Source organism: Aquarana catesbeiana, linkage group LG13 (assembly GCF_042186555.1).
Source record: "Aquarana catesbeiana isolate 2022-GZ linkage group LG13, ASM4218655v1, whole genome shotgun sequence".
Lineage (NCBI taxonomy): Eukaryota > Metazoa > Chordata > Amphibia > Anura > Ranidae > Aquarana > Aquarana catesbeiana.
The window spans coordinates 164,505,935-164,524,229 of record NC_133336.1 but is presented as its reverse complement, the minus strand read 5'-3'; the positions used below and the strand labels follow the sequence as shown (position 1 = coordinate 164,524,229).

The window sequence follows — 18,295 nt, the reverse complement described above, 5'->3', positions numbered from 1 at the left end:
GTCCAGAACTCCAAGAAAAAAAGAAGCCTACGGCACCTGGTATTCCCAGGCGGTCTCCCATCCAGGTACTAACCAGGCCCGACCCTGCTTAGCCTCCGAGATCAGACGAGATCGGGCGCTTTCAGGGTGATGTGGCCGTAGGCGATCTCTAACGGCACGCTCAACCCTCTTGACCTTGGCGGCGCCAAGATGGGAAACGAGGAAAAAAAACAGGGCAAGTCCAGAAATCCAAGAAAAAAAGAAGCCTACGGCACCTGGTATTCCCAGGCGGTCTCCCATCCAGGTACTAACCAGGCCCGACCCTGCTTAGCCTCCGAGATCAGACGAGATCGGGCGCTTTCAGGGTGATGTGGCCGTAGGCGATCTCTAACGGCACGCTCAACCCTCTTGACCTTGGCGGCGCCAAGATGGGAAACGAGGAAAAAAACAGGGCAAGTCCAGAACGCCCCCCAAAAAAAGAAGCCTACGGCACCTGGTATTCCCAGGCGGTCTCCCATCCAGGTACTAACCAGGCCCGACCCTGCTTAGCCTCCGAGATCAGACGAGATCGGGCGCTTTCAGGGTGATGTGGCCGTAGGCGATCTCTAATGGCACGCTCAACCCTCTTGACCTTGGCGGCGCCAAGATGGGAAACGAGGAAAAAAAACAGGGCAAGTCCAGAACTCCCCCAAAAAAAAGAAGCCTACGGCACCTGGTATTCCCAGGCGGTCTCCCATCCAGGTACTAACCAGGCCCGACCCTGCTTAGCCTCCGAGATCAGACGAGATCGGGCGCTTTCAGGGTGATGTGGCCGTAGGCGATCTCTAACGGCACGCTCAACCCTCTTGACCTTGGCGGCGCCAAGATGGGAAACGAGGAAAAAAACAGGGCAAGTCCAGAACTCCCCCAAAAAAAAGAAGCCTACGGCACCTGGTATTCCCAGGCGGTCTCCCATCCAGGTACTAACCAGGCCCGACCCTGCTTAGCCTCCGAGATCAGACGAGATCGGGCGCTTTCAGGGTGATGTGGCCGTAGGCGATCTCTTACGGCACGCTCAACCCTCTTGACTTTGGCGGCACCAAGATGGGAAACGAGGAAAAAAACAGGGCAAGTCCAGAACTCCAAGAAAAAAAGAAGCCTACGGCACCTGGTATTCCCAGGCGGTCTCCCATCCAGGTACTAACCAGGCCCGACCCTGCTTAGCCTCCGAGATCAGGCGCTTTCAGGGTGATGTGGCCGTAGGCGATCTCTTACGGCACGCTCAACCCTCTTGACTTTGGCGGCACCAAGATGGGAAACGAGGAAAAAAACAGGGCAAGTCCAGAACTCCAAGAAAAAAAGAAGCCTACGGCACCTGGTATTCCCAGGCGGTCTCCCATCCAGGTACTAACCAGGCCCGACCCTGCTTAGCCTCCGAGATCAGACGAGATCGGGCGCTTTCAGGGTGATGTGGCCGTAGGCAATCTCTAACGGCACGCTCAACCCTCTTGACCTTGGCGGCGCCAAGATGGGAAACGAGGAAAAAAAACAGGGCAAGTCCAGAAATCCAAGAAAAAAAGAAGCCTACGGCACCTGGTATTCCCAGGCGGTCTCCCATCCAGGTACTAACCAGGCCCGACCCTGCTTAGCCTCCGAGATCAGACGAGATCGGGCGCTTTCAGGGTGATGTGGCCGTAGGCGATCTCTAACGGCACGCTCAACCCTCTTGACCTTGGCGGCGCCAAGATGGGAAACGAGGAAAAAAAACAGGGCAAGTCCAGAACGCCCCCCAAAAAAAGAAGCTTACGGCACCTGGTATTCCCAGGCGGTCTCCCATCCAGGTACTAACCAGGCCCGACCCTGCTTAGCCTCCGAGATCAGACGAGATCGGGCGCTTTCAGGGTGATGTGGCCGTAGGCGATCTCTAAAGGCACGCTCAACCCTCTTGACCTTGGCGGCGCCAAGATGGGAAACGAGGAAAAAAAACAGGGCAAGTCCAGAACTCCCCCAAAAAAAAGAAGCCTACGGCACCTGGTATTCCCAGGCGGTCTCCCATCCAGGTACTAACCAGGCCCGACCCTGCTTAGCCTCCGAGATCAGACGAGATCGGGCGCTTTCAGGGTGATGTAGCCGTAGGCGATCTCTAACGGCACGCTCAACCCTCTTGACCTTGGCGGCGCCAAGATGGGAAACGAGGAAAAAAAACAGGGCAAGTCCAGAACGCCCCCCAAAAAAAGAAGCCTACGGCACCTGGTATTCCCAGGCGGTCTCCCATCCAGGTACTAACCAGGCCCGACCCTGCTTAGCCTCCGAGATCAGACGAGATCGGGCGCTTTCAGGGTGATGTGGCCGTAGGCAATCTCTAACGGCACGCTCAACCCTCTTGACCTTGGCGGCGCCAAGATGGGAAACGAGGAAAAAAAACAGGGCAAGTCCAGAACTCCCCCAAAAAAAAGAAGCCTACGGCACCTGGTATTCCCAGGCGGTCTCCCATCCAGGTACTAACCAGGCCCGACCCTGCTTAGCCTCCGAGATCAGACGAGATCGGGCGCTTTCAGGGTGATGTGGCCGTAGGCGATCTCTAACGGCACGCTCAACCCTCTTGACCTTGGCGGCGCCAAGATGGGAAACGAGGAAAAAAACAGGGCAAGTCCAGAACTCCCCCAAAAAAAAGAAGCCTACGGCACCTGGTATTCCCAGGCGGTCTCCCATCCAGGTACTAACCAGGCCCGACCCTGCTTAGCCTCCGAGATCAGACGAGATCGGGCGCTTTCAGGGTGATGTGGCCGTAGGCGATCTCTTACGGCACGCTCAACCCTCTTGACTTTGGCGGCACCAAGATGGGAAACGAGGAAAAAAACAGGGCAAGTCCAGAACTCCAAGAAAAAAAGAAGCCTACGGCACCTGGTATTCCCAGGCGGTCTCCCATCCAGGTACTAACCAGGCCCGACCCTGCTTAGCCTCCGAGATCAGACGAGATCGGGCGCTTTCAGGGTGATGTGGCCGTAGGCGATCTCTTACGGCACGCTCAACCCTCTTGACTTTGGCGGCACCAAGATGGGAAACGAGGAAAAAAACAGGGCAAGTCCAGAACTCCAAGAAAAAAAGAAGCCTACGGCACCTGGTATTCCCAGGCGGTCTCCCATCCAGGTACTAACCAGGCCCGACCCTGCTTAGCCTCCGAGATCAGACGAGATCGGGCGCTTTCAGGGTGATGTGGCCGTAGGCGATCTCTAACGGCACGCTCAACCCTCTTGACCTTGGCGGCGCCAAGATGGGAAACGAGGAAAAAAAACAGGGCAAGTCCAGAACGCCCCCCAAAAAAAGAAGCCTATGGCACCTGGTATTCCCAGGCGGTCTCCCATCCAGGTACTAACCAGGCCCGACCCTGCTTAGCCTCCGAGATCAGACGAGATCGGGCGCTTTCAGGGTGATGTGGCCGTAGGCGATCTCTAACGGCACGCTCAACCCTCTTGACCTTGGCGGCGCCAAGATGGGAAACGAGGAAAAAAAACAGGGCAAGTCCAGAACTCCCCCAAAAAAAAGAAGCCTACGGCACCTGGTATTCCCAGGCGGTCTCCCATCCAGGTACTAACCAGGCCCGACCCTGCTTAGCCTCCGAGATCAGACGAGATCGGGCGCTTTCAGGGTGATGTGGCCGTAGGCGATCTCTTACGGCACGCTCAACCCTCTTGACTTTGGCGGCACCAAGATGGGAAACGAGGAAAAAAACAGGGCAAGTCCAGAACTCCAAGAAAAAAAGAAGCCTACGGCACCTGGTATTCCCAGGCGGTCTCCCATCCAGGTACTAACCAGGCCCGACCCTGCTTAGCCTCCGAGATCAGACGAGATCGGGCGCTTTCAGGGTGATGTGGCCGTAGGCGATCTCTAACGGCACGCTCAACCCTCTTGACCTTGGCGGCGCCAAGATGGGAAACGAGGAAAAAAAACAGGGCAAGTCCAGAAATCCAAGAAAAAAAGAAGCCTACGGCACCTGGTATTCCCAGGCGGTCTCCCATCCAGGTACTAACCAGGCCCGACCCTGCTTAGCCTCCGAGATCAGACGAGATCGGGCGCTTTCAGGGTGATGTGGCCGTAGGCGATCTCTAACGGCACGCTCAACCCTCTTGACCTTGGCGGCGCCAAGATGGGAAACGAGGAAAAAAAACAGGGCAAGTCCAGAACGCCCCCCAAAAAAAGAAGCCTACGGCACCTGGTATTCCCAGGCGGTCTCCCATCCAGGTACTAACCAGGCCCGACCCTGCTTAGCCTCCGAGATCAGACGAGATCGGGCGCTTTCAGGGTGATGTGGCCGTAGGCGATCTCTAATGGCACGCTCAACCCTCTTGACCTTGGCGGCGCCAAGATGGGAAACGAGGAAAAAAAACAGGGCAAGTCCAGAACTCCCCCAAAAAAAAGAAGCCTACGGCACCTGGTATTCCCAGGCGGTCTCCCATCCAGGTACTAACCAGGCCCGACCCTGCTTAGCCTCCGAGATCAGACGAGATCGGGCGCTTTCAGGGTGATGTGGCCGTAGGCGATCTCTAACGGCACGCTCAACCCTCTTGACCTTGGCGGCGCCAAGATGGGAAACGAGGAAAAAAACAGGGCAAGTCCAGAACTCCCCCAAAAAAAAGAAGCCTACGGCACCTGGTATTCCCAGGCGGTCTCCTATCCAGGTACTAACCAGGCCCGACCCTGCTTAGCCTCCAAGATCAGACGAGATCGGGCGCTTTCAGGTTGATGTGGCCGTAGGCGATCTCTTACGGCACGCTCAACCCTCTTGACTTTGGCGGCACCAAGATGGGAAACGAGGAAAAAAACAGGGCAAGTCCAGAACTCCAAGAAAAAAAGAAGCCTACGGCACCTGGTATTCCCAGGCGGTCTCCCATCCAGGTACTAACCAGGCCCGACCATGCTTAGCCTCCGAGATCAGATGAGATCGGGCGCTTTCAGGGTGATGTGGCCGTAGGCGATCTCTAACGGCACGCTCAACCCTCTTGACCTTGGCGGCGCCAAGATGGGAAACGAGGAAAAAAAACAGGGCAATTCCAGAAATCCAAGAAAAAAAGAAGCCTACGGCACCTGGTATTCCCAGGCGGTCTCCCATCCAGGTACTAACCAGGCCCGACCCTGCTTAGCATCCGAGATCAGACGAGATCGGGCGCTTTCAGGGTGATGTGGCCGTAGGCGATCTCTAACGGCACGCTCAACCCTCTTGACCTTGGCGGCGCCAAGATGGGAAACGAGGAAAAAAAACAGGGCAAGTCCAGAACGCCCCCCAAAAAAAGAAGCCTACGGCACCTGGTATTCCCAGGCGGTCTCCCATCCAGGTACTAACCAGGCCCGACCCTGCTTAGCCTCCGAGATCAGACGAGATCGGGCGCTTTCAGGGTGATGTGGCCGTAGGCGATCTCTAACGGCACGCTCAACCCTCTTGACCTTGGCGGCGCCAAGATGGGAAACGAGGAAAAAAACAGGGCAAGTCCAGAACTCCCCCAAAAAAAAGAAGCCTACGGCACCTGGTATTCCCAGGCGGTCTCCCATCCAGGTACTAACCAGGCCCGACCCTGCTTAGCCTCCGAGATCAGACGAGATCGGGCGCTTTCAGGGTGATGTGGCCGTAGGCGATCTCTAACGGCAAGCTCAACCCTCTTGACTTTGGCGGCACCAAGATGGGAAACGAGGAAAAAAACAGGGCAAGTCCAGAACTCCAAGAAAAAAAGAAGCCTACGGCACCTGGTATTCCCAGGCGGTCTCCCATCCAGGTACTAACCAGGCCCGACCCTGCTTAGCCTCCGAGATCAGACGAGATCGGGCGCTTTCAGGGTGATGTGGCCGTAGGCGATCTCTAACGGCACGCTCAACCCTCTTGACCTTGGCGGCGCCAAGATGGGAAACGAGGAAAAAAAACAGGGCAAGTCCAGAAATCCAAGAAAAAAAGAAGCCTACGGCACCTGGTATTCCCAGGCGGTCTCCCATCCAGGTACTAACCAGGCACGACCCTGCTTAGCCTCCGAGATCAGACGAGATCGGGCGCTTTCAGGGTGATGTGGCCGTAGGCGATCTCTAACGGCACGCTCAACCCTCTTGACCTTGGCGGCGCCAAGATGGGAAACGAGGAAAAAAAACAGGGCAAGTCCAGAACGCCCCCCAAAAAAAGAAGCCTACGGCACCTGGTATTCCCAGGCGGTCTCCCATCCAGGTACTAACCAGGCCCGACCCTGCTTAGCCTCCGAAATCAGACGAGATCGGGCGCTTTCAGGGTGATGTGGCCGTAGGCGATCTCTAACGGCACGCTCAACCCTCTTGACCTTGGCGGCGCCAAGATGGGAAACGAGGAAAAAAAACAGGGCAAGTCCAGAACTCCCCCAAAAAAAAGAAGCCTACGGCACCTGGTATTCCCAGGCGGTCTCCCATCCAGATACTAACCAGGCCCGACCCTGCTTAGCCTCCGAGATCAGACGAGATCGGGCGCTTTCAGGGTGATGTGGCCGTAGGCGATCTCTAACGGCACGCTCAACCCTCTTGACCTTGGCGGCGCCAAGATGGGAAACGAGGAAAAAAACAGGGCAAGTCCAGAACTCCCCCAAAAAAAAGAAGCCTACGGCACCTGGTATTCCCAGGCGGTCTCCCATCCAGGTACTAACCAGGCCCGACCCTGCTTAGCCTCCGAGATCAGACGAGATCGGGCGCTTTCAGGGTGATGTGGCCGTAGGCGATCTCTAACGGCACGCTCAACCCTCTTGACCTTGGCGGCGCCAAGATGGGAAACGAGGAAAAAAAACAGGGCAAGTCCAGAAATCCAAGAAAAAAAGAAGCCTACGGCACCTGGTATTCCCAGGCGGTCTCCCATCCAGGTACTAACCAGGCCCGACCCTGCTTAGCCTCCGAGATCAGACGAGATCGGGCGCTTTCAGGGTGATGTGGCCGTAGGCGATCTCTAACGGCACGCTCAACCCTCTTGACCTTGGCGGCGCCAAGATGGGAAACGAGGAAAAAAAACAGGGCAAGTCCAGAACGCCCCCCAAAAAAAGAAGCCTACGGCACCTGGTATTCCCAGGCGGTCTCCCATCCAGGTACTAACCAGGCCCGACCCTGCTTAGCCTCCGAGATCAGACGAGATCGGGCGCTTTCAGGGTGATGTGGCCGTAGGCGATCTCTAACGGCACGCTCAACCCTCTTGACCTTGGCGGCGCCAAGATGGGAAACGAGGAAAAAAAACAGGGCAAGTCCAGAACTCCCCCAAAAAAAAGAAGTCTACGGCACCTGGTATTCCCAGGCGGTCTCCCATCCAGGTACTAACCAGGCCCGACCCTGCTTAACCTCCGAGATCAGACGAGATCGGGCGCTTTCAGGGTGATGTGGCCGTAGGTGATCTCTAACGGCACGCTCAACCCTCTTGACCTTGGCGGCGCCAAGATGGGAAACGAGGAAAAAAACAGGGCAAGTCCAGAACTCCCCCAAAAAAAAGAAGCCTACGGCACCTGGTATTCCCAGGCGGTCTCCCATCCAGGTACTAACCAGGCCCGACCCTGCTTAGCCTCCAAGATCAGACGAGATCGGGCGCTTTCAGGGTGATGTGGCCGTAGGCGATCTCTTACGGCACGCTCAACCCTCTTGACTTTGGCGGCACCAAGATGGGAAACGAGGAAAAAAACAGGGCAAGTCCAGAACTCCAAGAAAAAAAGAAGCCTACGGCACCTGGTATTCCCAGGCGGTCTCCCATCCAGGTACTAACCAGGCCCGACCCTGCTTAGCCTCCGAGATCAGACGAGATCGGGCGCTTTCAGGGTGATGTGGCCGTAGGCGATCTCTAACGGCACGCTCAACCCTCTTGACCTTGGCGGCGCCAAGATGGGAAACGAGGAAAAAAAACAGGGCAAGTCCAGAAATCCAAGAAAAAAAGAAGCCTACGGCACCTGGTATTCCCAGGCGGTCTCCCATCCAGGTACTAACCAGGCCCGACCCTGCTTAGCCTCCGAGATCAGACGAGATCGGGCGCTTTCAGGGTGATGTGGCCGTAGGCGATCTCTAACGGCACGCTCAACCCTCTTGACCTTGGCGGCGCCAAGATGGGAAACGAGGAAAAAAAACAGGGCAAGTCCAGAACGCCCCCCAAAAAAAGAAGCCTACGGCACCTGGTATTCCCAGGCGGTCTCCCATCCAGGTACTAACCAGGCCCGACCCTGCTTAGCCTCCGAGATCAGACGAGATCGGGCGCTTTCAGGGTGATGTGGCCGTAGGCGATCTCTAACGGCACGCTCAACCCTCCTGACCTTGGCGGCGCCAAGATGGGAAACGAGGAAAAAAAACAGGGCAAGTCCAGAACTCCCCCAAAAAAAAGAAGCCTACGGCACCTGGTATTCCCAGGCGGTCTCCCATCCAGGTACTAACCAGGCCCGACCCTGCTTAGCCTCCGAGATCAGACGAGATCGGGCGCTTTCAGGGTGATGTGGCCGTAGGCGATCTCTAACGGCACGCTCAACCCTCTTGACCTTGGCGGCGCCAAGATGGGAAACGAGGAAAAAAACAGGGCAAGTCCAGAACTCCCCCAAAAAAAAGAAGCCTACGGCACCTGGTATTCCCAGGCGGTCTCCCATCCAGGTACTAACCAGGCCCGACCCTGCTTAGCCTCCAAGATCAGACGAGATCGGGCGCTTTCAGGGTGATGTGGCCGTAGGCGATCTCTTACGGCACGCTCAACCCTCTTGACTTTGGCGGCACCAAGATGGGAAACGAGGAAAAAAACAGGGCAAGTCCAGAACTCCAAGAAAAAAAGAAGCCTACGGCACCTGGTATTCCCAGGCGGTCTCCCATCCAGGTACTAACCAGGCCCGACCCTGCTTAGCCTCCGAGATCAGACGAGATCGGGCGCTTTCAGGGTGATGTGGCCGTAGGCGATCTCTAACGGCACGCTCAACCCTCTTGACCTTGGCGGCGCCAAGATGGGAAACGAGGAAAAAAAACAGGGCAAGTCCAGAAATCCAAGAAAAAAAGAAGCCTACGGCACCTGGTATTCCCAGGCGGTCTCCCATCCAGGTACTAACCAGGCCCGACCCTGCTTAGCCTCCGAGATCAGACGAGATCGGGCGCTTTCAGGGCGATGTGGCCGTAGGCGATCTCTTACGGCACGCTCAACCCTCTTGACTTTGGCGGCACCAAGATGGGAAACGAGGAAAAAAACAGGGCAAGTCCAGAACTCCAAGAAAAAAAGAAGCCTACGGCACCTGGTATTCCCAGGCGGTCTCCCATCCAGGTACTAACCAGGCCCGACCCTGCTTAGCCTCCGAGATCAGACGAGATCGGGCGCTTTCAGGGTGATGTGGCCGTAGGCGATCTCTAACGGCACGCTCAACCCTCTTGACCTTGGCGGCGCCAAGATGGGAAACGAGGAAAAAAAACAGGGCAAGTCCAGAAATCCAAGAAAAAAAGAAGCCTACGGCACCTGGTATTCCCAGGCGGTCTCCCATCCAGGTACTAACCAGGCCCGACCCTGCTTAGCCTCCGAGATCAGACGAGATCGGGCGCTTTCAGGGTGATGTGGCCGTAGGCGATCTCTAACGGCACGCTCAACCCTCTTGACCTTGGCGGCGTCAAGATGGGAAACGAGGAAAAAAAACAGGGCAAGTCCAGAACGCCCCCCAAAAAAAGAAGCCTACGGCACCTGGTATTCCCAGGCGGTCTCCCATCCAGGTACTAACCAGGCCCGACCCTGCTTAGCCTCCGAGATCAGACGAGATCGGGCGCTTTCAGGGTGATGTGGCCGTAGGCGATCTCTAACGGCACGCTCAACCCTCTTGACCTTGGCGGCGCCAAGATGGGAAACGAGGAAAAAAAACAGGGCAAGTCCAGAACTCCCCCAAAAAAAAGAAGCCTACGGCACCTGGTATTCCCAGGCGGTCTCCCATCCAGGTACTAACCAGGCCCGACCCTGCTTAGCCTCCGAGATCAGACGAGATTGGGCGCTTTCAGGGTGATGTGGCCGTAGGCGATCTCTAACGGCACGCTCAACCCTCTTGACCTTGGCGGCGCCAAGATGGGAAACGAGGAAAAAAACAGGGCAAGTCCAGAACTCCCCCAAAAAAAAGAGGCCTACGGCACCTGGTATTCCCAGGCGGTCTCCCATCCAGGTACTAACCAGGCCCGACCCTGCTTAGCCTCCGAGATCAGACGAGATCGGGCGCTTTCAGGGTGATGTGGCCGTAGGCGATCTCTTACGGCACGCTCAACCCTCTTGACTTTGGCGGCACCAAGATGGGAAACGAGGAAAAAAACAGGGCAAGTCCAGAACTCCAAGAAAAAAAGAAGCCTACGGCACCTGGTATTCCCAGGCGGTCTCCCATCCAGGTACTAACCAGGCCCGACCCTGCTTAGCCTCCGAGATCAGACGAGATCGGGCGCTTTCAGGGTGATGTGGCCGTAGGCGATCTCTAACGGCACGCTCAACCCTCTTGACCTTGGCGGCGCCAAGATGGGAAACGAGAAAAAAAACAGGGCAAGTCCAGAAATCCAAGAAAAAAAGAAGCCTACGGCACCTGGTATTCCCAGGCGGTCTCCCATCCAGGTACTAACCAGGCCCGACCCTGCTTAGCCTCCGAGATCAGACGAGATCGGGCGCTTTCAGGGTGATGTGGCCGTAGGCGATCTCTAACGGCACGCTCAACCCTCTTGACCTTGGCGGCGCCAAGATGGGAAACGAGGAAAAAAAACAGGGCAAGTCCAGAACGCCCCCCAAAAAAAGAAGCCTACGGCACCTGGTATTCCCAGGCGGTCTCCCATCCAGGTACTAACCAGGCCCGACCCTGCTTAGCCTCCGAGATCAGACGAGATCGGGCGCTTTCAGGGTGATGTGGCCGTAGGCGATCTCTAACGGCACGCTCAACCCTCTTGACCTTGGCGGCGCCAAGATGGGAAACGAGGAAAAAAAACAGGGCAAGTCCAGAACTCCCCCAAAAAAAAGAAGCCTACGGCACCTGGTATTCCCAGGCGGTCTCCCATCCAGGTACTAACCAGGCCCGACCCTGCTTAGCCTCCGAGATCAGACGAGATCGGGCGCTTTCAGGGTGATGTGGCCGTAGGCGATCTCTAACGGCACGCTCAACCCTCTTGACCTTGGCGGCGCCAAGATGGGAAACGAGGAAAAAAACAGGGCAAGTCCAGAACTCCCCCAAAAAAAAGAAGCCTACGGCACCTGGTATTCCCAGGCGGTCTCCCATCCAGGTACTAACCAGGCCCGACCCTGCTTAGCTTCCGAGATCAGACGAGATCGGGCGCTTTCAGGGTGATGTGGCCGTAGGCGATCTCTTACGGCACGCTCAACCCTCTTGACTTTGGCGGCACCAAGATGGGAAACGAGGAAAAAAACAGGGCAAGTCCAGAACTCCAAGAAAAAAAGAAGCCTACGGCACCTGGTATTCCCAGGCGGTCTCCCATCCAGGTACTAACCAGGCCCGACCCTGCTTAGCCTCCGAGATCAGACGAGATCGGGCGCTTTCAGGGTGATGTGGCCGTAGGCGATCTCTAACGGCACGCTCAACCCTCTTGACCTTGGCGGCGCCAAGATGAGAAACGAGGAAAAAAAACAGGGCAAGTCCAGAAATCCAAGAAAAAAAGTAGCCTACGGCACCTGGTATTCCCAGGCGGTCTCCCATCCAGGTACTAACCAGGCCCGACCCTGCTTAGCCTCTGAGATCAGACGAGATCGGGCGCTTTCACGGTGATGTGGCCGTAGGCGATCTCTAACGGCACGCTCAACCCTCTTGACATTGGCGGCGCCAAGATGGGAAACGAGGAAAAAAAACAGGGCAAGTCCAGAACGCCCCCCAAAAAAAGAAGCCTACGGCACCTGGTATTCCCAGGCGGTCTCCCATCCAGGTACTAACCAGGCCCGACCCTCCTTAGCCTCCGAGATCAGACGAGATCGGGCGCTTTCAGGATGATGTGGCCGTAGGCGATCTCTAACGGCACGCTCAACCCTCTTGACCTTGGCGGCGCCAAGATGGGAAACGAGGAAAAAAAACAGGGCAAGTCCAGAACTCCCCCAAAAAAAAGAAGCCTACGGCACCTGGTATTCCCAGGCGGTCTCCCATCCAGGTACTAACCAGGCCCGACCCTGCTTAGCCTCCGAGATCAGACGAGATCGGGCGCTTTCAGGGTGATGTGGCCGTAGGCGATCTCTAACGGCACGCTCAACCCTCTTGACCTTGGCGGCGCCAAGATGGGAAACGAGGAAAAAAACAGGGCAAGTCCAGAACTCCCCCAAAAAAAAGAAGCCTACGGCACCTGGTATTCCCAGGCGGTCTCCCATCCAGGTACTAACCAGGCCCGACCCTGCTTAGCCTCCAAGATCAGACGAGATCGGGCGCTTTCAGGGTGATGTGGCCGTAGGCGATCTCTTACGGCACGCTCAACCCTCTTGACTTTGGCGGCACCAAGATGGGAAACGAGGAAAAAAACAGGGCAAGTCCAGAACTCCAAGAAAAAAAGAAGCCTACGGCACCTGGTATTCCCAGGCGGTCTCCCATCCAGGTACTAACCAGGCCCGACCCTGCTTAGCCTCCGAGATCAGACGAGATCGGGCGCTTTCAGGGTGATGTGGCCGTAGGCGATCTCTAACGGCACGCTCAACCCTCTTGACCTTGGCAGCGCCAAGATGGGAAACGAGGAAAAAAAACAGGGCAAGTCCAGAAATCCAAGAAAAAAAGAAGCCTACGGCACCTGGTATTCCCAGGCGGTCTCCCATCCAGGTACTAACCAGGCCCGACCCTGCTTAGCCTCCGAGATCAGACGAGATCGGGTGCTTTCATGGTGATGTGGCCGTAGGCGATCTCTAACGGCACGCTCAACCCTCTTGACCTTGGCGGCGCCAAGATGGGAAACGAGGAAAAAAAACAGGGCAAGTCCAGAACTCCCCCAAAAAAAAGAAGCCTACGGCACCTGGTATTCCCAGGCGGTCTCCCATCCAGGTACTAACCAGGCCCGACCCTGCTTAGCCTCCGAGATCAGACGAGATCGGGCGCTTTCAGGGTGATGTGGCCGTAGGCGATCTCTAACGGCACGCTCAACCCTCTTGACCTTGGCGGCGCCAAGATGGGAAACGAGGAAAAAAAACAGGGCAAGTCCAGAACTCCCCCAAAAAAAAGAAGCCTACGGCACCTGGTATTCCCAGGCGGTCTCCCATCCAGGTACTAACCAGGCCCGACCCTGCTTAGCCTCCAAGATCAGACGAGATCGGGCGCTTTCAGGGTGATGTGGCCGTAGGCGATCTCTTACGGCACGCTCAACCCTCTTGACTTTGGCGGCACCAAGATGGGAAACGAGGAAAAAAACAGGGCAAGTCCAGAACTCCAAGAAAAAAAGAAGCCTACGGCACCTGGTATTCCCAGGCGGTCTCCCATCCAGGTACTAACCAGGCCCGACCCTGCTTAGCCTCCGAGATCAGACGAGATCGGGCGCTTTCAGGGTGATGTGGCCGTAGGCGATCTCTAACGGCACGCTCAACCCTCTTGACCTTGGCGGCGCCAAGATGGGAAACGAGGAAAAAAAACAGGGCAAGTCCAGAAATCCAAGAAAAAAAGAAGCCTACGGCACCTGGTATTCCCAGGCGGTCTCCCATCCAGGTACTAACCAGGCCCGACCCTGCTTAGCCTCCGAGATCAGACGAGATCGGGCGCTTTCAGGGTGATGTGGCCGTAGGCGATCTCTTACGGCACGCTCAACCCTCTTGACTTTGGCGGCACCAAGATGGGAAACGAGGAAAAAAACAGGGCAAGTCCAGAACTCCAAGAAAAAAAGAAGCCTACGGCACCTGGTATTCCCAGGCGGTCTCCCATCCAGGTACTAACCAGGCCCGACCCTGCTTAGCCTCCGAGATCAGACGAGATCGGGCGCTTTCAGGGTGATGTGGCCGTAGGCGATCTCTAACGGCACGCTCAACCCTCTTGACCTTGGCGGCGCCAAGATGGGAAACGAGGAAAAAAAACAGGGCAAGTCCAGAAATCCAAGAAAAAAAGAAGCCTACGGCACCTGGTATTCCCAGGCGGTCTCCCATCCAGGTACTAACCAGGCCCGACCCTGCTTAGCCTCCGAGATCAGACGAGATCGGGCGCTTTCAGGGTGATGTGGCCGTAGGCGATCTCTAACGGCACGCTCAACCCTCTTGACCTTGGCGGCGCCAAGATGGGAAACGAGGAAAAAAAACAGGGCAAGTCCAGAAATCCAAGAAAAAAAGAAGCCTACGGCACCTGGTATTCCCAGGCGGTCTCCCATCCAGGTACTAACCAGGCCCGACCCTGCTTAGCCTCCGAGATCAGACGAGATCGGGCGCTTTCAGGGTGATGTGGCCGTAGGCGATCTCTTACGGCACGCTCAACCCTCTTGACTTTGGCGGCACCAAGATGGGAAACGAGGAAAAAAACAGGGCAAGTCCAGAACTCCAAGAAAAAAAGAAGCCTACGGCACCTGGTATTCCCAGGCGGTCTCCCATCCAGGTACTAACCAGGCCCGACCCTGCTTAGCCTCCGAGATCAGACGAGATCGGGCGCTTTCAGGGTGATATGGCCGTAGGCGATCTCTAACGGCACGCTCAACCCTCTTGACCTTGGCGGCGCCAAGATGGGAAACGAGGAAAAAAAACAGGGCAAGTCCAGAAATCCAAGAAAAAAAGAAGCCTACGGCACCTGGTATTCCCAGGCGGTCTCCCATCCAGGTACTAACCAGGCCCGACCCTGCTTAGCCTCCGAGATCAGACGAGATCGGGCGCTTTCAGGGTGATGTGGCCGTAGGCGATCTCTAACGGCACGCTCAACCCTCTTGACCTTGGCGGCGCCAAGATGGGAAACGAGGAAAAAAAACAGGGCAAGTCCAGAACGCCCCCCAAAAAAAGAAGCCTACGGCACCTGGTATTCCCAGGCGGTCTCCCATCCAGGTACTAACCAGGCCCGACCCTGCTTAGCCTCCGAGATCAGACGAGATCGGGCGCTTTCAGGGTGATGTGGCCGTAGGCGATCTCTAACGGCACGCTCAACCCTCTTGACCTTGGCGGCGCCAAGATGGGAAACGAGGAAAAAAAACAGGGCAAGTCCAGAACTCCCCCAAAAAAAAGAAGCCTACGGCACCTGGTATTCCCAGGCGGTCTCCCATCCAGGTACTAACCAGGCCCGACCCTGCTTAGCCTCCGAGATCAGACGAGATCGGGCGCTTTCAGGGTGATGTGGCCGTAGGCGATCTCTAACGGCACGCTCAACCCTCTTGACCTTGGCGGCGCCAAGATGGGAAACGAGGAAAAAAACAGGGCAAGTCCAGAACTCCCCCAAAAAAAAGAGGCCTACGGCACCTGGTATTCCCAGGCGGTCTCCCATCCAGGTACTAACCAGGCCCGACCCTGCTTAGCCTCCGAGATCAGACGAGATCGGGCGCTTTCAGGGTGATGTGGCCGTAGGCGATCTCTTACGGCACGCTCAACCCTCTTGACTTTGGCGGCACCAAGATGGGAAACGAGGAAAAAAACAGGGCAAGTCCAGAACTCCAAGAAAAAAAGAAGCCTACGGCACCTGGTATTCCCAGGCGGTCTCCCATCCAGGTACTAACCAGGCCCGACCCTGCTTAGTCTCCGAGATCAGACGAGATCGGGCGCTTTCAGGGTGATGTGGCCGTAGGCGATCTCTAACGGCACGCTCAACCCTCTTGACCTTGGCGGCGCCAAGATGGGAAACGAGGAAAAAAAACAGGGCAAGTCCAGAACGCCCCCCAAAAAAAGAAGCCTACGGCACCTGGTATTCCCAGGCGGTCTCCCATCCAGGTACTAACCAGGCCCGACCCTGCTTAGCCTCCGAGATCAGACGAGATCGGGCGCTTTCAGGGTGATGTGGCCGTAGGCGATCTCTAACGGCACGCTCAACCCTCTTGACCTTGGCGGCGCCAAGATGAGAAACGAGGAAAAAAAACAGGGCAAGTCCAGAAATCCAAGAAAAAAAGAAGCCTACGGCACCTGGTATTCCCAGGCGGTCTCCCATCCAGGTACTAACCAGGCCCGACCCTGCTTAGCCTCCGAGATCAGACGAGATCGGGCGCTTTCACGGTGATGTGGCCGTAGGCGATCTCTTACGGCACGCTCAACCCTCTTGACTTTGGCGGCACCAAGATGGGAAACGAGGAAAAAAACAGGGCAAGTCCAGAACTCCAAGAAAAAAAGAAGCCTACGGCACCTGGTATTCCCAGGCGGTCTCCCATCCAGGTACTAACCAGGCCCGACCCTGCTTAGCCTCCGAGATCAGACGAGATAGGGCGCTTTCAGGGTGATGTGGCCGTAGGCGATCTCTAACGGCACGCTCAACCCTCTTGACCTTGGCGGCGCCAAGATGGGAAACGAGGAAAAAAAACAGGGCAAGTCCAGAAATCCAAGAAAAAAAGAAGCCTACGGCACCTGGTATTCCCAGGCGGTCTCCCATCCAGGTACTAACCAGGCCCGACCCTGCTTAGCCTCCGAGATCAGACGAGATCGGGCGCTTTCAGGGTGATGTGGCCGTAGGCGATCTCTAACGGCACGCTCAACCCTCTTGACCTTGGCGGCGCCAAGATGGGAAACGAGGAAAAAAAACAGGGCAAGTCCAGAACGCCCCCCAAAAAAAGAAGCCTACGGCACCTGGTATTCCCAGGCGGTCTCCCATCCAGGTACTAACCAGGCCCGACCCTGCTTAGCCTCCGAGATCAGACGAGATCGGGCGCTTTCAGGATGATGTGGCCGTAGGCGATCTCTAACGGCACGCTCAACCCTCTTGACCTTGGCGGCGCCAAGATGGGAAACGAGGAAAAAAAACAGGGCAAGTCCAGAACTCCCCCAAAAAAAAGAAGCCTACGGCACCTGGTATTCCCAGGCGGTCTCCCATCCAGGTACTAACCAGGCCCGACCCTGCTTAGCCTCCGAGATCAGACGAGATCGGGCGCTTTCAGGGTGATGTGGCCGTAGGCGATCTCTAACGGCACGCTCAACCCTCTTGACCTTGGCGGCGCCAAGATGGGAAACGAGGAAAAAAACAGGGCAAGTCCAGAACTCCCCCAAAAAAAAGAAGCCTACGGCACCTGGTATTCCCAGGCGGTCTCCCATCCAGGTACTAACCAGGCCCGACCCTGCTTAGCCTCCAAGATCAGACGAGATCGGGCGCTTTCAGGGTGATGTGGCCGTAGGCGATCTCTTACGGCACGCTCAACCCTCTTGACTTTGGCGGCACCAAGATGGGAAACGAGGAAAAAAACAGGGCAAGTCCAGAACTCCAAGAAAAAAAGAAGCCTACGGCACCTGGTATTCCCAGGCGGTCTCCCATCCAGGTACTAACCAGGCCCGACCCTGCTTAGCCTCCGAGATCAGACGAGATCGGGCGCTTTCAGGGTGATGTGGCCGTAGGCGATCTCTAACGGCACGCTCAACCCTCTTGACCTTGGCGGCGCCAAGATGGGAAACGAGGAAAAAAAACAGGGCAAGTCCAGAAATCCAAGAAAAAAAGAAGCCTACGGCACCTGGTATTCCCAGGCGGTCTCCCATCCAGGTACTAACCAGGCCCGACCCTGCTTAGCCTCCGAGATCAGACGAGATCGGGCGCTTTCAGGGTGATGTGGCCGTAGGCAATCTCTAACGGCACGCTCAACCCTCTTGACCTTGGCGGCGCCAAGATGGGAAACGAGGAAAAAAAACAGGGCAAGTCCAGAACGCCCCCCAAAAAAAGAAGCCTACGGCACCTGGTATTCCCAGGCGGTCTCCCATCCAGGTACTAACCAGGCCCGACCCTGCTTAGCCTCCGAGATCAGACGAGATCGGGCGCTTTCAGGGTGATGTGGCCGTAGGCGATCTCTAACGGCACGCTCAACCCTCTTGACCTTGGCGGCGCCAAGATGGGAAACGAGGAAAAAAAACAGGGCAAGTCCAGAACTCCCCCAAAAAAAAGAAGCCTACGGCACCTGGTATTCCCAGGCGGTCACCCATCCAGGTACTAACCAGGCCCGACCCTGCTTAGCCTCCGAGATCAGACGAGATCGGGCGCTTTCAGGGTGATGTGGCCGTAGGCGATCTCTAACGGCACGCTCAACCCTCTTGACCTTGGCGGCGCCAAGATGGGAAACGAGGAAAAAAAACAGGGCAAGTCCAGAACTCCCCCAAAAAAAAGAAGCCTACGGCACCTGGTATTCCCAGGCGGTCTCCCATCCAGGTACTAACCAGGCCCGACCCTGCTTAGCCTCCAAGATCAGACGAGATCGGGCGCTTTCAGGGTGATGTGGCCGTAGGCGATCTCTTACGGCACGCTCAACCCTCTTGACTTTGGCGGCACCAAGATGGGAAACG

The 18,295-nt window shown here is 56.5% G+C and overlaps 83 non-coding genes and 1 pseudogene across 83 annotated transcripts; all 84 read right to left on the bottom strand.

Annotated features, from left to right (window-relative positions):
- Positions 1 to 24: 24 nt before the first annotated feature.
- LOC141120965 (5S ribosomal RNA) lies at positions 25 to 143 on the bottom strand. Its single transcript, XR_012240109.1, has one exon. It is a non-coding gene; the product is annotated as a 5S ribosomal RNA (ribosomal RNA).
- Positions 144 to 242: 99 nt separating this feature from the next.
- On the bottom strand, positions 243 to 361 carry LOC141120963 (5S ribosomal RNA). The gene has a single exon (XR_012240107.1). It is a non-coding gene; the product is annotated as a 5S ribosomal RNA (ribosomal RNA).
- Positions 362 to 460: 99 nt separating this feature from the next.
- LOC141120962 (5S ribosomal RNA) lies at positions 461 to 579 on the bottom strand. The gene has a single exon (XR_012240106.1). It is a non-coding gene; the product is annotated as a 5S ribosomal RNA (ribosomal RNA).
- Positions 580 to 679: 100 nt separating this feature from the next.
- LOC141120961 (5S ribosomal RNA) lies at positions 680 to 798 on the bottom strand. The gene has a single exon (XR_012240105.1). It is a non-coding gene; the product is annotated as a 5S ribosomal RNA (ribosomal RNA).
- Positions 799 to 897: 99 nt separating this feature from the next.
- Positions 898 to 1,016, bottom strand: LOC141120960 (5S ribosomal RNA). The gene has a single exon (XR_012240104.1). It is a non-coding gene; the product is annotated as a 5S ribosomal RNA (ribosomal RNA).
- A 98-nt stretch (positions 1,017 to 1,114) lies between these two features.
- Positions 1,115 to 1,223, bottom strand: LOC141120617 (5S ribosomal RNA; annotated as a pseudogene).
- A 98-nt stretch (positions 1,224 to 1,321) lies between these two features.
- LOC141120959 (5S ribosomal RNA) lies at positions 1,322 to 1,440 on the bottom strand. Its single transcript, XR_012240103.1, has one exon. It is a non-coding gene; the product is annotated as a 5S ribosomal RNA (ribosomal RNA).
- A 99-nt stretch (positions 1,441 to 1,539) lies between these two features.
- LOC141120957 (5S ribosomal RNA) lies at positions 1,540 to 1,658 on the bottom strand. The gene has a single exon (XR_012240101.1). It is a non-coding gene; the product is annotated as a 5S ribosomal RNA (ribosomal RNA).
- Positions 1,659 to 1,758: 100 nt separating this feature from the next.
- Positions 1,759 to 1,877, bottom strand: LOC141120256 (5S ribosomal RNA). Its single transcript, XR_012239582.1, has one exon. It is a non-coding gene; the product is annotated as a 5S ribosomal RNA (ribosomal RNA).
- Positions 1,878 to 1,977: 100 nt separating this feature from the next.
- On the bottom strand, positions 1,978 to 2,096 carry LOC141120006 (5S ribosomal RNA). The gene has a single exon (XR_012239339.1). It is a non-coding gene; the product is annotated as a 5S ribosomal RNA (ribosomal RNA).
- Positions 2,097 to 2,196: 100 nt separating this feature from the next.
- LOC141120956 (5S ribosomal RNA) lies at positions 2,197 to 2,315 on the bottom strand. Its single transcript, XR_012240100.1, has one exon. It is a non-coding gene; the product is annotated as a 5S ribosomal RNA (ribosomal RNA).
- A 100-nt stretch (positions 2,316 to 2,415) lies between these two features.
- LOC141120955 (5S ribosomal RNA) lies at positions 2,416 to 2,534 on the bottom strand. Its single transcript, XR_012240099.1, has one exon. It is a non-coding gene; the product is annotated as a 5S ribosomal RNA (ribosomal RNA).
- A 99-nt stretch (positions 2,535 to 2,633) lies between these two features.
- On the bottom strand, positions 2,634 to 2,752 carry LOC141120954 (5S ribosomal RNA). The gene has a single exon (XR_012240098.1). It is a non-coding gene; the product is annotated as a 5S ribosomal RNA (ribosomal RNA).
- Positions 2,753 to 2,850: 98 nt separating this feature from the next.
- LOC141120953 (5S ribosomal RNA) lies at positions 2,851 to 2,969 on the bottom strand. Its single transcript, XR_012240097.1, has one exon. It is a non-coding gene; the product is annotated as a 5S ribosomal RNA (ribosomal RNA).
- Positions 2,970 to 3,067: 98 nt separating this feature from the next.
- Positions 3,068 to 3,186, bottom strand: LOC141120951 (5S ribosomal RNA). Its single transcript, XR_012240095.1, has one exon. It is a non-coding gene; the product is annotated as a 5S ribosomal RNA (ribosomal RNA).
- Positions 3,187 to 3,286: 100 nt separating this feature from the next.
- LOC141120289 (5S ribosomal RNA) lies at positions 3,287 to 3,405 on the bottom strand. Its single transcript, XR_012239613.1, has one exon. It is a non-coding gene; the product is annotated as a 5S ribosomal RNA (ribosomal RNA).
- Positions 3,406 to 3,505: 100 nt separating this feature from the next.
- On the bottom strand, positions 3,506 to 3,624 carry LOC141120950 (5S ribosomal RNA). The gene has a single exon (XR_012240094.1). It is a non-coding gene; the product is annotated as a 5S ribosomal RNA (ribosomal RNA).
- A 98-nt stretch (positions 3,625 to 3,722) lies between these two features.
- On the bottom strand, positions 3,723 to 3,841 carry LOC141120949 (5S ribosomal RNA). The gene has a single exon (XR_012240093.1). It is a non-coding gene; the product is annotated as a 5S ribosomal RNA (ribosomal RNA).
- Positions 3,842 to 3,940: 99 nt separating this feature from the next.
- On the bottom strand, positions 3,941 to 4,059 carry LOC141120948 (5S ribosomal RNA). Its single transcript, XR_012240092.1, has one exon. It is a non-coding gene; the product is annotated as a 5S ribosomal RNA (ribosomal RNA).
- Positions 4,060 to 4,159: 100 nt separating this feature from the next.
- Positions 4,160 to 4,278, bottom strand: LOC141120947 (5S ribosomal RNA). The gene has a single exon (XR_012240091.1). It is a non-coding gene; the product is annotated as a 5S ribosomal RNA (ribosomal RNA).
- A 100-nt stretch (positions 4,279 to 4,378) lies between these two features.
- On the bottom strand, positions 4,379 to 4,497 carry LOC141120946 (5S ribosomal RNA). The gene has a single exon (XR_012240090.1). It is a non-coding gene; the product is annotated as a 5S ribosomal RNA (ribosomal RNA).
- A 99-nt stretch (positions 4,498 to 4,596) lies between these two features.
- Positions 4,597 to 4,715, bottom strand: LOC141120589 (5S ribosomal RNA). The gene has a single exon (XR_012239902.1). It is a non-coding gene; the product is annotated as a 5S ribosomal RNA (ribosomal RNA).
- Positions 4,716 to 4,813: 98 nt separating this feature from the next.
- LOC141120115 (5S ribosomal RNA) lies at positions 4,814 to 4,932 on the bottom strand. Its single transcript, XR_012239444.1, has one exon. It is a non-coding gene; the product is annotated as a 5S ribosomal RNA (ribosomal RNA).
- A 99-nt stretch (positions 4,933 to 5,031) lies between these two features.
- LOC141117996 (5S ribosomal RNA) lies at positions 5,032 to 5,150 on the bottom strand. The gene has a single exon (XR_012237384.1). It is a non-coding gene; the product is annotated as a 5S ribosomal RNA (ribosomal RNA).
- Positions 5,151 to 5,250: 100 nt separating this feature from the next.
- Positions 5,251 to 5,369, bottom strand: LOC141120945 (5S ribosomal RNA). Its single transcript, XR_012240089.1, has one exon. It is a non-coding gene; the product is annotated as a 5S ribosomal RNA (ribosomal RNA).
- Positions 5,370 to 5,468: 99 nt separating this feature from the next.
- Positions 5,469 to 5,587, bottom strand: LOC141120944 (5S ribosomal RNA). Its single transcript, XR_012240088.1, has one exon. It is a non-coding gene; the product is annotated as a 5S ribosomal RNA (ribosomal RNA).
- A 98-nt stretch (positions 5,588 to 5,685) lies between these two features.
- On the bottom strand, positions 5,686 to 5,804 carry LOC141120943 (5S ribosomal RNA). The gene has a single exon (XR_012240087.1). It is a non-coding gene; the product is annotated as a 5S ribosomal RNA (ribosomal RNA).
- A 99-nt stretch (positions 5,805 to 5,903) lies between these two features.
- Positions 5,904 to 6,022, bottom strand: LOC141119986 (5S ribosomal RNA). The gene has a single exon (XR_012239319.1). It is a non-coding gene; the product is annotated as a 5S ribosomal RNA (ribosomal RNA).
- A 100-nt stretch (positions 6,023 to 6,122) lies between these two features.
- On the bottom strand, positions 6,123 to 6,241 carry LOC141120263 (5S ribosomal RNA). Its single transcript, XR_012239588.1, has one exon. It is a non-coding gene; the product is annotated as a 5S ribosomal RNA (ribosomal RNA).
- A 100-nt stretch (positions 6,242 to 6,341) lies between these two features.
- Positions 6,342 to 6,460, bottom strand: LOC141120184 (5S ribosomal RNA). The gene has a single exon (XR_012239511.1). It is a non-coding gene; the product is annotated as a 5S ribosomal RNA (ribosomal RNA).
- A 99-nt stretch (positions 6,461 to 6,559) lies between these two features.
- On the bottom strand, positions 6,560 to 6,678 carry LOC141120942 (5S ribosomal RNA). Its single transcript, XR_012240086.1, has one exon. It is a non-coding gene; the product is annotated as a 5S ribosomal RNA (ribosomal RNA).
- Positions 6,679 to 6,777: 99 nt separating this feature from the next.
- On the bottom strand, positions 6,778 to 6,896 carry LOC141120940 (5S ribosomal RNA). Its single transcript, XR_012240084.1, has one exon. It is a non-coding gene; the product is annotated as a 5S ribosomal RNA (ribosomal RNA).
- Positions 6,897 to 6,996: 100 nt separating this feature from the next.
- Positions 6,997 to 7,115, bottom strand: LOC141120939 (5S ribosomal RNA). Its single transcript, XR_012240083.1, has one exon. It is a non-coding gene; the product is annotated as a 5S ribosomal RNA (ribosomal RNA).
- A 100-nt stretch (positions 7,116 to 7,215) lies between these two features.
- LOC141120423 (5S ribosomal RNA) lies at positions 7,216 to 7,334 on the bottom strand. The gene has a single exon (XR_012239744.1). It is a non-coding gene; the product is annotated as a 5S ribosomal RNA (ribosomal RNA).
- A 99-nt stretch (positions 7,335 to 7,433) lies between these two features.
- LOC141120249 (5S ribosomal RNA) lies at positions 7,434 to 7,552 on the bottom strand. The gene has a single exon (XR_012239575.1). It is a non-coding gene; the product is annotated as a 5S ribosomal RNA (ribosomal RNA).
- Positions 7,553 to 7,650: 98 nt separating this feature from the next.
- Positions 7,651 to 7,769, bottom strand: LOC141120938 (5S ribosomal RNA). The gene has a single exon (XR_012240082.1). It is a non-coding gene; the product is annotated as a 5S ribosomal RNA (ribosomal RNA).
- Positions 7,770 to 7,868: 99 nt separating this feature from the next.
- Positions 7,869 to 7,987, bottom strand: LOC141120937 (5S ribosomal RNA). Its single transcript, XR_012240081.1, has one exon. It is a non-coding gene; the product is annotated as a 5S ribosomal RNA (ribosomal RNA).
- A 100-nt stretch (positions 7,988 to 8,087) lies between these two features.
- On the bottom strand, positions 8,088 to 8,206 carry LOC141120936 (5S ribosomal RNA). Its single transcript, XR_012240080.1, has one exon. It is a non-coding gene; the product is annotated as a 5S ribosomal RNA (ribosomal RNA).
- A 100-nt stretch (positions 8,207 to 8,306) lies between these two features.
- On the bottom strand, positions 8,307 to 8,425 carry LOC141120935 (5S ribosomal RNA). Its single transcript, XR_012240079.1, has one exon. It is a non-coding gene; the product is annotated as a 5S ribosomal RNA (ribosomal RNA).
- A 99-nt stretch (positions 8,426 to 8,524) lies between these two features.
- On the bottom strand, positions 8,525 to 8,643 carry LOC141120248 (5S ribosomal RNA). Its single transcript, XR_012239574.1, has one exon. It is a non-coding gene; the product is annotated as a 5S ribosomal RNA (ribosomal RNA).
- Positions 8,644 to 8,741: 98 nt separating this feature from the next.
- Positions 8,742 to 8,860, bottom strand: LOC141120934 (5S ribosomal RNA). Its single transcript, XR_012240078.1, has one exon. It is a non-coding gene; the product is annotated as a 5S ribosomal RNA (ribosomal RNA).
- Positions 8,861 to 8,959: 99 nt separating this feature from the next.
- On the bottom strand, positions 8,960 to 9,078 carry LOC141119871 (5S ribosomal RNA). The gene has a single exon (XR_012239205.1). It is a non-coding gene; the product is annotated as a 5S ribosomal RNA (ribosomal RNA).
- A 98-nt stretch (positions 9,079 to 9,176) lies between these two features.
- On the bottom strand, positions 9,177 to 9,295 carry LOC141120933 (5S ribosomal RNA). Its single transcript, XR_012240077.1, has one exon. It is a non-coding gene; the product is annotated as a 5S ribosomal RNA (ribosomal RNA).
- Positions 9,296 to 9,394: 99 nt separating this feature from the next.
- LOC141120932 (5S ribosomal RNA) lies at positions 9,395 to 9,513 on the bottom strand. The gene has a single exon (XR_012240076.1). It is a non-coding gene; the product is annotated as a 5S ribosomal RNA (ribosomal RNA).
- A 100-nt stretch (positions 9,514 to 9,613) lies between these two features.
- LOC141120931 (5S ribosomal RNA) lies at positions 9,614 to 9,732 on the bottom strand. Its single transcript, XR_012240075.1, has one exon. It is a non-coding gene; the product is annotated as a 5S ribosomal RNA (ribosomal RNA).
- Positions 9,733 to 9,832: 100 nt separating this feature from the next.
- LOC141120450 (5S ribosomal RNA) lies at positions 9,833 to 9,951 on the bottom strand. Its single transcript, XR_012239770.1, has one exon. It is a non-coding gene; the product is annotated as a 5S ribosomal RNA (ribosomal RNA).
- Positions 9,952 to 10,050: 99 nt separating this feature from the next.
- Positions 10,051 to 10,169, bottom strand: LOC141117937 (5S ribosomal RNA). Its single transcript, XR_012237329.1, has one exon. It is a non-coding gene; the product is annotated as a 5S ribosomal RNA (ribosomal RNA).
- A 98-nt stretch (positions 10,170 to 10,267) lies between these two features.
- LOC141120927 (5S ribosomal RNA) lies at positions 10,268 to 10,386 on the bottom strand. Its single transcript, XR_012240073.1, has one exon. It is a non-coding gene; the product is annotated as a 5S ribosomal RNA (ribosomal RNA).
- Positions 10,387 to 10,484: 98 nt separating this feature from the next.
- LOC141120926 (5S ribosomal RNA) lies at positions 10,485 to 10,603 on the bottom strand. Its single transcript, XR_012240072.1, has one exon. It is a non-coding gene; the product is annotated as a 5S ribosomal RNA (ribosomal RNA).
- A 100-nt stretch (positions 10,604 to 10,703) lies between these two features.
- LOC141120925 (5S ribosomal RNA) lies at positions 10,704 to 10,822 on the bottom strand. The gene has a single exon (XR_012240071.1). It is a non-coding gene; the product is annotated as a 5S ribosomal RNA (ribosomal RNA).
- Positions 10,823 to 10,922: 100 nt separating this feature from the next.
- LOC141120924 (5S ribosomal RNA) lies at positions 10,923 to 11,041 on the bottom strand. Its single transcript, XR_012240070.1, has one exon. It is a non-coding gene; the product is annotated as a 5S ribosomal RNA (ribosomal RNA).
- Positions 11,042 to 11,140: 99 nt separating this feature from the next.
- On the bottom strand, positions 11,141 to 11,259 carry LOC141117827 (5S ribosomal RNA). Its single transcript, XR_012237222.1, has one exon. It is a non-coding gene; the product is annotated as a 5S ribosomal RNA (ribosomal RNA).
- Positions 11,260 to 11,357: 98 nt separating this feature from the next.
- On the bottom strand, positions 11,358 to 11,476 carry LOC141120923 (5S ribosomal RNA). The gene has a single exon (XR_012240069.1). It is a non-coding gene; the product is annotated as a 5S ribosomal RNA (ribosomal RNA).
- A 99-nt stretch (positions 11,477 to 11,575) lies between these two features.
- Positions 11,576 to 11,694, bottom strand: LOC141120553 (5S ribosomal RNA). Its single transcript, XR_012239869.1, has one exon. It is a non-coding gene; the product is annotated as a 5S ribosomal RNA (ribosomal RNA).
- A 100-nt stretch (positions 11,695 to 11,794) lies between these two features.
- LOC141120522 (5S ribosomal RNA) lies at positions 11,795 to 11,913 on the bottom strand. Its single transcript, XR_012239838.1, has one exon. It is a non-coding gene; the product is annotated as a 5S ribosomal RNA (ribosomal RNA).
- A 100-nt stretch (positions 11,914 to 12,013) lies between these two features.
- On the bottom strand, positions 12,014 to 12,132 carry LOC141120922 (5S ribosomal RNA). The gene has a single exon (XR_012240068.1). It is a non-coding gene; the product is annotated as a 5S ribosomal RNA (ribosomal RNA).
- Positions 12,133 to 12,231: 99 nt separating this feature from the next.
- LOC141120246 (5S ribosomal RNA) lies at positions 12,232 to 12,350 on the bottom strand. The gene has a single exon (XR_012239572.1). It is a non-coding gene; the product is annotated as a 5S ribosomal RNA (ribosomal RNA).
- Positions 12,351 to 12,448: 98 nt separating this feature from the next.
- Positions 12,449 to 12,567, bottom strand: LOC141120921 (5S ribosomal RNA). The gene has a single exon (XR_012240067.1). It is a non-coding gene; the product is annotated as a 5S ribosomal RNA (ribosomal RNA).
- A 99-nt stretch (positions 12,568 to 12,666) lies between these two features.
- LOC141120015 (5S ribosomal RNA) lies at positions 12,667 to 12,785 on the bottom strand. Its single transcript, XR_012239348.1, has one exon. It is a non-coding gene; the product is annotated as a 5S ribosomal RNA (ribosomal RNA).
- Positions 12,786 to 12,885: 100 nt separating this feature from the next.
- Positions 12,886 to 13,004, bottom strand: LOC141120920 (5S ribosomal RNA). The gene has a single exon (XR_012240066.1). It is a non-coding gene; the product is annotated as a 5S ribosomal RNA (ribosomal RNA).
- Positions 13,005 to 13,104: 100 nt separating this feature from the next.
- Positions 13,105 to 13,223, bottom strand: LOC141120245 (5S ribosomal RNA). Its single transcript, XR_012239571.1, has one exon. It is a non-coding gene; the product is annotated as a 5S ribosomal RNA (ribosomal RNA).
- Positions 13,224 to 13,321: 98 nt separating this feature from the next.
- On the bottom strand, positions 13,322 to 13,440 carry LOC141120919 (5S ribosomal RNA). Its single transcript, XR_012240065.1, has one exon. It is a non-coding gene; the product is annotated as a 5S ribosomal RNA (ribosomal RNA).
- Positions 13,441 to 13,539: 99 nt separating this feature from the next.
- On the bottom strand, positions 13,540 to 13,658 carry LOC141120918 (5S ribosomal RNA). Its single transcript, XR_012240064.1, has one exon. It is a non-coding gene; the product is annotated as a 5S ribosomal RNA (ribosomal RNA).
- Positions 13,659 to 13,756: 98 nt separating this feature from the next.
- Positions 13,757 to 13,875, bottom strand: LOC141120916 (5S ribosomal RNA). Its single transcript, XR_012240062.1, has one exon. It is a non-coding gene; the product is annotated as a 5S ribosomal RNA (ribosomal RNA).
- A 99-nt stretch (positions 13,876 to 13,974) lies between these two features.
- LOC141120915 (5S ribosomal RNA) lies at positions 13,975 to 14,093 on the bottom strand. The gene has a single exon (XR_012240061.1). It is a non-coding gene; the product is annotated as a 5S ribosomal RNA (ribosomal RNA).
- A 99-nt stretch (positions 14,094 to 14,192) lies between these two features.
- Positions 14,193 to 14,311, bottom strand: LOC141120914 (5S ribosomal RNA). The gene has a single exon (XR_012240060.1). It is a non-coding gene; the product is annotated as a 5S ribosomal RNA (ribosomal RNA).
- Positions 14,312 to 14,409: 98 nt separating this feature from the next.
- Positions 14,410 to 14,528, bottom strand: LOC141120958 (5S ribosomal RNA). Its single transcript, XR_012240102.1, has one exon. It is a non-coding gene; the product is annotated as a 5S ribosomal RNA (ribosomal RNA).
- Positions 14,529 to 14,627: 99 nt separating this feature from the next.
- LOC141120913 (5S ribosomal RNA) lies at positions 14,628 to 14,746 on the bottom strand. Its single transcript, XR_012240059.1, has one exon. It is a non-coding gene; the product is annotated as a 5S ribosomal RNA (ribosomal RNA).
- Positions 14,747 to 14,846: 100 nt separating this feature from the next.
- LOC141120911 (5S ribosomal RNA) lies at positions 14,847 to 14,965 on the bottom strand. Its single transcript, XR_012240058.1, has one exon. It is a non-coding gene; the product is annotated as a 5S ribosomal RNA (ribosomal RNA).
- Positions 14,966 to 15,065: 100 nt separating this feature from the next.
- Positions 15,066 to 15,184, bottom strand: LOC141120910 (5S ribosomal RNA). Its single transcript, XR_012240057.1, has one exon. It is a non-coding gene; the product is annotated as a 5S ribosomal RNA (ribosomal RNA).
- Positions 15,185 to 15,283: 99 nt separating this feature from the next.
- Positions 15,284 to 15,402, bottom strand: LOC141117925 (5S ribosomal RNA). The gene has a single exon (XR_012237318.1). It is a non-coding gene; the product is annotated as a 5S ribosomal RNA (ribosomal RNA).
- A 98-nt stretch (positions 15,403 to 15,500) lies between these two features.
- Positions 15,501 to 15,619, bottom strand: LOC141120379 (5S ribosomal RNA). The gene has a single exon (XR_012239702.1). It is a non-coding gene; the product is annotated as a 5S ribosomal RNA (ribosomal RNA).
- A 100-nt stretch (positions 15,620 to 15,719) lies between these two features.
- Positions 15,720 to 15,838, bottom strand: LOC141120909 (5S ribosomal RNA). Its single transcript, XR_012240056.1, has one exon. It is a non-coding gene; the product is annotated as a 5S ribosomal RNA (ribosomal RNA).
- A 99-nt stretch (positions 15,839 to 15,937) lies between these two features.
- Positions 15,938 to 16,056, bottom strand: LOC141120338 (5S ribosomal RNA). The gene has a single exon (XR_012239661.1). It is a non-coding gene; the product is annotated as a 5S ribosomal RNA (ribosomal RNA).
- A 98-nt stretch (positions 16,057 to 16,154) lies between these two features.
- LOC141120505 (5S ribosomal RNA) lies at positions 16,155 to 16,273 on the bottom strand. Its single transcript, XR_012239822.1, has one exon. It is a non-coding gene; the product is annotated as a 5S ribosomal RNA (ribosomal RNA).
- Positions 16,274 to 16,372: 99 nt separating this feature from the next.
- LOC141120908 (5S ribosomal RNA) lies at positions 16,373 to 16,491 on the bottom strand. Its single transcript, XR_012240055.1, has one exon. It is a non-coding gene; the product is annotated as a 5S ribosomal RNA (ribosomal RNA).
- Positions 16,492 to 16,591: 100 nt separating this feature from the next.
- On the bottom strand, positions 16,592 to 16,710 carry LOC141120051 (5S ribosomal RNA). The gene has a single exon (XR_012239384.1). It is a non-coding gene; the product is annotated as a 5S ribosomal RNA (ribosomal RNA).
- A 100-nt stretch (positions 16,711 to 16,810) lies between these two features.
- On the bottom strand, positions 16,811 to 16,929 carry LOC141120907 (5S ribosomal RNA). Its single transcript, XR_012240054.1, has one exon. It is a non-coding gene; the product is annotated as a 5S ribosomal RNA (ribosomal RNA).
- A 99-nt stretch (positions 16,930 to 17,028) lies between these two features.
- On the bottom strand, positions 17,029 to 17,147 carry LOC141120244 (5S ribosomal RNA). The gene has a single exon (XR_012239570.1). It is a non-coding gene; the product is annotated as a 5S ribosomal RNA (ribosomal RNA).
- Positions 17,148 to 17,245: 98 nt separating this feature from the next.
- LOC141120906 (5S ribosomal RNA) lies at positions 17,246 to 17,364 on the bottom strand. Its single transcript, XR_012240053.1, has one exon. It is a non-coding gene; the product is annotated as a 5S ribosomal RNA (ribosomal RNA).
- Positions 17,365 to 17,463: 99 nt separating this feature from the next.
- On the bottom strand, positions 17,464 to 17,582 carry LOC141120904 (5S ribosomal RNA). Its single transcript, XR_012240051.1, has one exon. It is a non-coding gene; the product is annotated as a 5S ribosomal RNA (ribosomal RNA).
- Positions 17,583 to 17,682: 100 nt separating this feature from the next.
- LOC141120903 (5S ribosomal RNA) lies at positions 17,683 to 17,801 on the bottom strand. Its single transcript, XR_012240050.1, has one exon. It is a non-coding gene; the product is annotated as a 5S ribosomal RNA (ribosomal RNA).
- Positions 17,802 to 17,901: 100 nt separating this feature from the next.
- LOC141117856 (5S ribosomal RNA) lies at positions 17,902 to 18,020 on the bottom strand. Its single transcript, XR_012237251.1, has one exon. It is a non-coding gene; the product is annotated as a 5S ribosomal RNA (ribosomal RNA).
- A 100-nt stretch (positions 18,021 to 18,120) lies between these two features.
- LOC141120241 (5S ribosomal RNA) lies at positions 18,121 to 18,239 on the bottom strand. The gene has a single exon (XR_012239569.1). It is a non-coding gene; the product is annotated as a 5S ribosomal RNA (ribosomal RNA).
- Between the last annotated feature and the right edge of the window lie 56 nt (positions 18,240 to 18,295).